Genomic DNA, 8,286 nt, shown 5'->3' on the forward strand with positions numbered 1-8,286 from the left:
CTCTTCTAACAGGTGGCTGATACTGAAGCCCAGCCAAGAACTGCCCCTGACTATAGGACAGATAAGAAATTAGTCATATTATCCACAGGTGTCTGAACACAGGATAAGAAATGTGGCTGGCTAATGAAAGGGTCCCAGACCCCCAAATAAGGTCTGTGCACAAGAGGAGTCTTCCACATTTCTATCTGCAAGTCACTCTCTCGTGCATCCCTCCCCCCAAATTGTCAACAGTAATTTTTTTATTTCTTTATGGAAGTATTTATCTACCACCAATTCACTTAAAATATCATACAGCTATGCACTGTGCATTGCATTTAATTTAACTCAGCAATGTTTCAGTGTTAATATCTCATCCTGCTAGGAAATGCCAATGAATGCAGACCAATTTTATTTACACAGAAGAACTGAACTGTAGAAAACATCCCTCAAACATTAGAAGCATTGTTTGACCACTCAAAAGAGCTGCTTTGTAACTCAGCATCTAGAGGAATTGCCCAGCCAGCTCTCCTCTGGTCCAGGATCCATGTGACAGGAGATGAAAAACAAGCAATGGTTTAACCTATCCACCTTTCTGGACAACACGCCCTGATGTCAGCACATATTAAAAAGAGCCAGTGGCCTCTCTGGGCATAAGTAAAGATGCATGAAATGTTGTATAAATGAGCCTGTCATGAGGATCCTGCGTGTTGTGCTCAACTTTAGGAAATGTGCAAGATGGCTGAGGGCTCTTCAAAATTCTTCTTTTTTTTAATAAAAAAAATCTGTGCACTCAATCACAATGGGGCTTTTCTAAAGTTTTAAAATCCTATCCCCCACTTAAATTAAAATTATCATTTTAGGAAGCCTTGTGGGGCTGCAAAGAGCCCTGTGATGCTCTGGGTGAGCATGAGGCTTAAAAATGTTTGAAGTAAAGGAAATGAACCTTTGGCACCTTGCAAGGATGCATCCCTGGCCTTCTCTATTGTGCTCAGGAATTGGGTGTGTGGCCTGTGCTTGATGGACTCGCATGCTCCCTAAAGGAGCAGGTTTGTAGTGTGGGGCTATTCCTGCATCAGTGCTGACACTTGAGGCCCAGGTGACCAGCAGTGCATGTTATCAGATATGGATCTTGTCCCAACTTCAGCTATTCCCTTCCCTGTGCTGCTCATTCTTGAAAGCTCACATCTAGACTATGGAAATGCACTATACTGGGCTTTTCTTCAAGAAGGTCAGGAGTTTGCCACTGGTTGAAAATACATCTGCTGGTATATTCACAGGTGCATCTGCATATAACAACTCAACACCTATTCTGTGGGATCTGCACTGGCTGCCTATATAAATTCTACTGGGGCCAATTTATGATGTTAGTACTGACTTGGAAAGCATATTTGGGACCTAGTTATTTGTTGCAACACTTCCTCACTTAACAAGTGATCCACACCACACAGCTGGCCAAGTGTGTGCATGTATCCTTGCTATCCTGCCAATGAGCATGGCTCACTATGCGATAATGAGGGACAGGGCTTTCTCTGTTGTAGTGCACTGACTATAATTCTGTCTCCCTTGTGGTGCTGATGGCAATGAATCCACTCCCATGTTTATAACTTGTCTGTTCTACTGGGTCTCTGTAGGAGATGGGCTGTGACTGTTTAAGGCCAAAAGTTTAATTTTGTGCCCCGGTATTTAATTGCTGATTGGTTTTAATAACTGTATTTTATTATTGTTTGATCTGATGTGATATTGTTTCATAACATGCTGGAAACTATTTGTGATGGACAGCCATCTAGATTATTTTTGTAACAAAATAAATAAAACCCTATGCACCTGATTTCTGTTAAATGTTCGGAAAAAGTCAGAAGCCGAAGGCAGTATAAGTTCCTCAACTACGTTTATTTAACATTTCTCAGTGACAACAATTCACTCATAGGAAAACAAAAACCAAACTGACTGGACAACACAATAATAATGCCGAGCTTGAACTGACCATTGACCGTTGACAGTTGAAAGTGTATGCGCTTACTTGCCATTAGAACGTTCGTCTACCAACGCTTATACAATTGGTTAGAACGCGCCTTGTAATATAAAATGTGTTAAACCCAATACATAACACTCCTCCCCCCAACTTCCTAACAAAAGGAACAAACATAGTCATCAAGGTGTGCTGGCCTTTTCTGCTCCCGCTGGGAATGTTGTGGTTCCTGTGCCCAAGTGGGTGACCCAGGAGGTTCCTCCGGTACCCATGGTCTGAGTGGGGCAGTCAGGGAGGCTGGCGCCAAAGGGGTCACTGCCAATGGAGCCACTGAGGATTCCAGCCTGAAGTCACCCTGCTGGGGTAACTCAGTCACCGGCAACCTGCCTGGTTCCCACCCTTGCCTGGCACAGAATCTCCCGAAGTACCCATTTCTCTGTCCTCTGGTTCCCCTTGAAGTTCCGTGTTCAGAGGTGCCCTGGCTCTGATCTGTTCAAGGTGTCTCTTCCAAACCAGTCTCCCCTCCAACCCTACCTCATAGGAAACTGGACCTGTACCTCATAGGACAATGATACCAGGGATCCAACCCTGTCCGGGCCCATAGTTTCGGATGTACACAGTGTCCCCCGGGGAGAACCTTCTTGGAGCCCCCCGCACCACAGTGGATGGCCGTTGCTCAAGAGCCCGGTTGGGGTGCACACAATCAAAGAGGGTAGTGAGCCTCCTCCCCATAAGCAAGTCCGCCGGTCTCTGACCAGTCACTGCTTTGGGGTGATAAGAACTCTGCTAACTGGAGAGTCCAGTCTCCATGCACTATGCGCCTAAGCTCATCTTTGGTCGTACGGACCATGCGTTCAGCTTGGCCGTTAGTGGCCAGGTGAAAAGGAGCAGAACGAATGTGGTGGATTCCATTCTTGGTTACAAATTCCTTGAAGAAAAAGTGGTCCCATTATCACTCACAAGTGCGTCTGGCAAGCCGTGTTTCGCAAATAGCTTCCTGAGTGCGTTTATAGTCGCTCTAGTGGACACGGTTGAGGTCAGCACCACCTCAAGACACTTGGACTGCACTCCCCCTGCACTCCTCTTCCTCCGCAAGTGGTCCTCATCTGATTTTAAAATCCATAGGATTGTACTGAATGAGGGACTGTGGCCAGGGTGATTTGCAGAAACACATACGACATCCACCTGGTAAACAGCTGCCCTGGACATAGAATTGACCTGCGCCTCCATGGACAGCTGCGAGTCCAAAATTACTCCCAGGCTGTGCACCTGGTCCTTCAGGGGCACAGTTACCCCGTTCAGGACCAGGGAGTCCTCCACACCTGCCCGCCTCCTGTCCCCCCAAAACAGTACTACAACCTCAATCTGTTAGCCACCATCCATCCTCCAACCACCTCCAGACACTCACACAGGACCTTCGCCACCTTCACTGGTTCTGATTTGAAAGAGAGGTAGAGCTTTGTATCATCCACATACTGATGAGCACCTAGTCCAAACCCCCTGATGATCTCTCCCAGCGGCTGCATGTAGATGTTAATTTCTTTCCATCAAATACTTCTCACCTTGCATATTATTTGTCACAGGAGGGCTGCAAGTTTTAAATGTAATAGTGTTTGAAGATCCATGCTTTATAAAAAGGCATGGCATTTAAAAACAAAAACAAAAAAAAACACACCAACCAGTCTAATCTTTGAAGTATTTTACACACATTTAATTAAAATTCTCAGTATTTGCAAATGGTTTCATCATTTACTATGAGTATCCAATTGTGATAGTGTGCTCCCCCCCTTTGTCTAGAAGTAATTAAACTTTCTGTCTGAAGAACAATGAAACTTAACAACAGTGAAAGCAGAAATGACCTCTACTGTGTATGCAAGTATTAGTTTTCTAATAGGACAGCAGGACAAAATATGTGTCCTAAGCAGAGTTCAATTCCCCTGCCTGATCTTTGTTTGGGTTCCCAAAGCTCACAATGAAATGACTATCAGATGCAAAAAGAGACTAGTAAGATCTATCAGCTTTCTTTGTGGAACAAAACACCATTTGCTACTTTTCAAATCTTTTATTTCTGCAACTTTAATTACTTCACAGAAGCAAAACAAAGTGGTCACATGTGTTTTTGTTTCTGAGCTAAAAGCAATCTCAAGAGCTTTTACTCTTGGATAAAAGATGTGTCAAGAATAAATCACACATTCCTTTAAAGCCTATGACTTCAAAAAATGAAGTTCAGATATGCAGCCTTTATAAACATGGTGCTGTACATAACAGCAGCAATGACAACAACAACAAAAATTGTATACCATGCTTTATCCGTAGATCTCAATGCAGTTCACAGCATAAAAATACAAGATAAAATATAAAATGCATAATAAAAACAAGAACAAGTCAAACCAAACCAAAAATCCTCTCGCCCCCGCCCTACCCTCTCCAATAAACACATTTAAAAGGTTATAGGATGTTAGTAAGCGAAAGGAGTCTTCCTTATATGGAGTACACTTCAAAGTGCTGGTTATGATCCACAAAGCCTTCTATAACTTAGGCCCAGTCGATCTGGGAGACCATATTCTCCCATACAAACCTACCTGGGCTCTGAGATTTTTGAGGAGGGCCCTTCTCTCAGTCCCACCACCGTCACAGGCACACTTGGTGGGAACAGGCCTTCAGGAACTGACTGAGTTAAATCACTTCTAATGATTATCTTTCATATGTTCCTAGCTTTTTGTATTTTATCTGTGTTACTTCAATTTGTGTGAGAGCTGCTGTTAGTCCCAGTCTGGAGAAAATGTGGGATATAAATAAATAAAATAACGATACCATGTCAGAACATGGGTCCATCTAGTGAATGACAGCAGTTTTCCAGAGTTTCAGATAGGATGTCATGGATTGAACCTTGGGTGAACTATGGCTCTTCCCAAAAATATACTGTGCTGTGTGTGAAACTATGAATCACACAAAGTCCAATTATGGGACAGTTATACTTCCCAAAGTGCAAAGCTAAAACTAAGATGAATTAGAACAATCATTGGATGAAATGTTTTCTCATTAAAGTTCCTCCCTTTTTTTGAAGGCTAATTTGGAGTACAACAAGCTAAGCTATGAAACACGAGAGGAGGTATGTGAGAGAGGGTGGGCTTTCATTTCGGCCAATCTACTAACCACGGGCATTACGTTTTCCTTCCTTGCACAGCTAGAGAGGATGCGGCAGCAACAGGATTATTAAATAATTGTCGGAAAGCATGTGCAGTTGTTTTGCAGTAAAGGTTACAGGGTCTGCCTGGATAGGAAGCCATCTGGGAACCATATGCAAGGTGCTCTTTTGAAGACAGGTGGGATGAAAGGACACCAAATGCAAATAATGAGTTTAAACAAGCAATATCTTTGCTGCACAGAATGGTTTCTATTTTTGATGGAAGCCATAAATCCACAAGTATACAAAGCAAAAGAAACTCATAAGCCTGCTTTACAGGCAGGTGGAACAGTTTTGAATAGTCTTGCATGCTAAAATAAAAATAGAAAATAGAGGCTAGCTGGCTCCCACTCCTAGTTGTATTGGGTTTCTAACTTCTCGTTGTTTACAATAAAGAGTTGTCCAAAGTGGCCCAGTTCATTCAGCCATCCTCAGAACTCTACTTACTCATCCTCTGCCATTTTTATAGATCTGTTCAAGACTCCATTCCCAACTAAAACATAGAAATCAAAATTAAACATTTGAGTTTCTTATTAAAATAGCAGTTATGCATTAACAATGTTTAATTTTAAGTATTACATCCCCAGTATCATCTTTAGCCAAGAGAACAGCACAGGAACATGTAACCTTTTAATATGAAATATAATTTTCTTACAACGTCAGCGTGAGAGGAAACTAGTGAAGCCAACTGCATTTGCTCCTGTGTTGACAGTTAACTATATGCTAAGGAAGAAAAGAATATCCACAGTTCATCAATTCCAAATGTGATGTTAGTAGGGCGCTTAAAGAGGTCAGGGTTTGTGGGCAGGTGGGAGTGTAGAAAAAGTGTATGGAAGGATGCATTTGAGGAAAATGGGGAAAGGTTGGGTGAGGTAACAGAACAACCAAACAGTGAAATAACTGTTTAGCCAATATCCGAAGCAGTGATCTCAACAATGTATTATTCTTTACTCCTGGAAGAGAGATGAATTTGGAGAGGGAAAGAGCAGGGCAAACTTTTTTGTAGATTAAAGCATTAATCAGTGTGCTTTGTACATAGGTTCTTGCTCCTTAACCTATTATTTTGTACTTGATGATGCTTATTTGCTTTAAATAGAATTGAGGAATATTTTTTTTCTGTTAAATAAAATAGAGTTTGGTTGGTAGAACCTTCCAACAGCTGTAATCCTTCAAAGCTTCCTTAGTTGCAATAATCTTTTGGTTTATTGTAAAGTACACATTTATTAAGTCACATCAGTAATAAGTGCAAGTAATTATTTAAGAGGTTTTCAAGTGGGATGAAACGTGGAAAGTTCCAGGCACTCTGTCTGAAAGAAAGAAAGAAAACTTTTGAATACGGCAGAAAATAAATACATTCAAAAACATATCTCATTTAAAGAAATATTTAAATACATGTGAAGTAGATAATCTGTTTATCAAAACTGATAGTTCAACACTTGCTTTAATTTCCAAGCACCCTTGAAATTTTATAAAACAAACCCAGATGTGGTTTAACCAGTGCTTTTTTTCCATAAAAAATGTTTAGGGGTACTCTCTCACAATTTTATAGTTCAAATTGGGAAAAATAAATACGGTAAATGGACAAAAGTACAAAGATTCACAAAATGTTTAGGGGTATGCATCACCCTGCATCCCCCCAGAAAAAAAGCACTGGATTTAACAATTTCAAGAAAGCCTTCCTGATACTGAAAATCAAATTACAAATGTCAGAAAAGAACATTAGCAACCAAAAAGACAATAAAATATATCTGACCACTTGTTAGAATAACTTGCAAAGCCCAAATAGCTCCAGCTTTCGAACCTATTTTTGTATATGTGCTTTCCCAGCAATTGTGCATTATAAGACAGAGGATTATAAACTATTCCCAAGATTTAATTGAGATCCCCCCTCCCCCTGCTGCCAGTCCAAATCTTTTAAACAATAATTAATTCCCTGAAAAGGAAACGCCAGTCGAAATATTTGTGCAAGCCAACTTAACTGTGATACTAAATCTAGTCACTTGTTTGGACAGTTACAGCTTGCAGATCTTGTAAAGATTTTGAGAACCATTTCTGCGAATGTGTACCACCACCCTGTGATCAAAACCTTGTACTACATCACATTGTTGTGTCATCTTTGTTATGGAAATACAGTGGTACCTCGGGTTAAGTACTGTATTTTTTGCTCTATAAGACTCACTTTTCCCCTCCTAAAAAGTAAGGGAAAATGTGTGTGAGTCTTATGGAGCGAATGCACGCTGTGCAGCGATCCCTCTTGCTGTTCTGGCTTCTGAAATTCAGAATATTTGTTTTCTTGTTTTCCTCCTCCAAAAACTAGGTGCGTCTTATGGTCTGGTGCATCTTATAGAGTGAAAAATATGGTACTTGATTCGTTCCGGAGGTCCGTACTTAACCTGAAACTGTTCTTAACCTGAAGCACCACTTTAGCTAATGGGGCCTCCTGCTGCCGCCGCGCCGCCGGAGCACGATTTCTGTTCTCATCCTGAAGCAAAGTTCTTAACCTGAAGCACTATTTCTGTTGCCTCATTTGTTCCAGAAAGTTAAATGCAGGAATTCCTTTCCCTTTCCTGAAAAACAAAACTAAGCTGACCCGGAAAATGCTCAAGAGGGGAGGAGGTGGAGAATTGAGGGATCATCTGACAGGTCTAATTTTTAATCAGATTTATTTTCCCAGTGCATCCCAGTCACAGTGATTTGGAGGAGAAATGTTGAAGTTGAAGTAAGCTGTGTTGCTATTTACTTGGGTAGCCATCATTCTCCAAGATTTGGCTCTGAGAGCAGGGCATATGTGGCAGGATTAGACTTCAGGGAGAGCCAACCTCTTTCCCAATTTTATTTTTCCCAACAAACAGTTAAAAATCATAGCACTCTCTCTTTGTTCTTCATGAAAACTGCTTCCAGGAAGTTAGGGTTGAGTGATAAAGGAAACAAAAAAGGACTTTTCCAGATTATTATTTTTTTTTTAAATGAATGTAAAATCCTAATAGCCATGAAAATTACTTGTCTGAAACAAGGGCAATCCCTCATATCCTATTTTCAAATTGATTTCCCCAAGATATTTAGAGGCCTGAATGTGAATTCTGTTTTCCATAAGGTTGCCCTTGAGGGAGAACTGCTGCACCTATCTTATGAAATTTGACAGGCTTCATTC

Source organism: Podarcis gaigeae (genome assembly GCF_964106915.1).
Source record: "Podarcis gaigeae genome assembly, chromosome: 6".
Lineage (NCBI taxonomy): Eukaryota > Metazoa > Chordata > Lepidosauria > Squamata > Lacertidae > Podarcis > Podarcis gaigeae.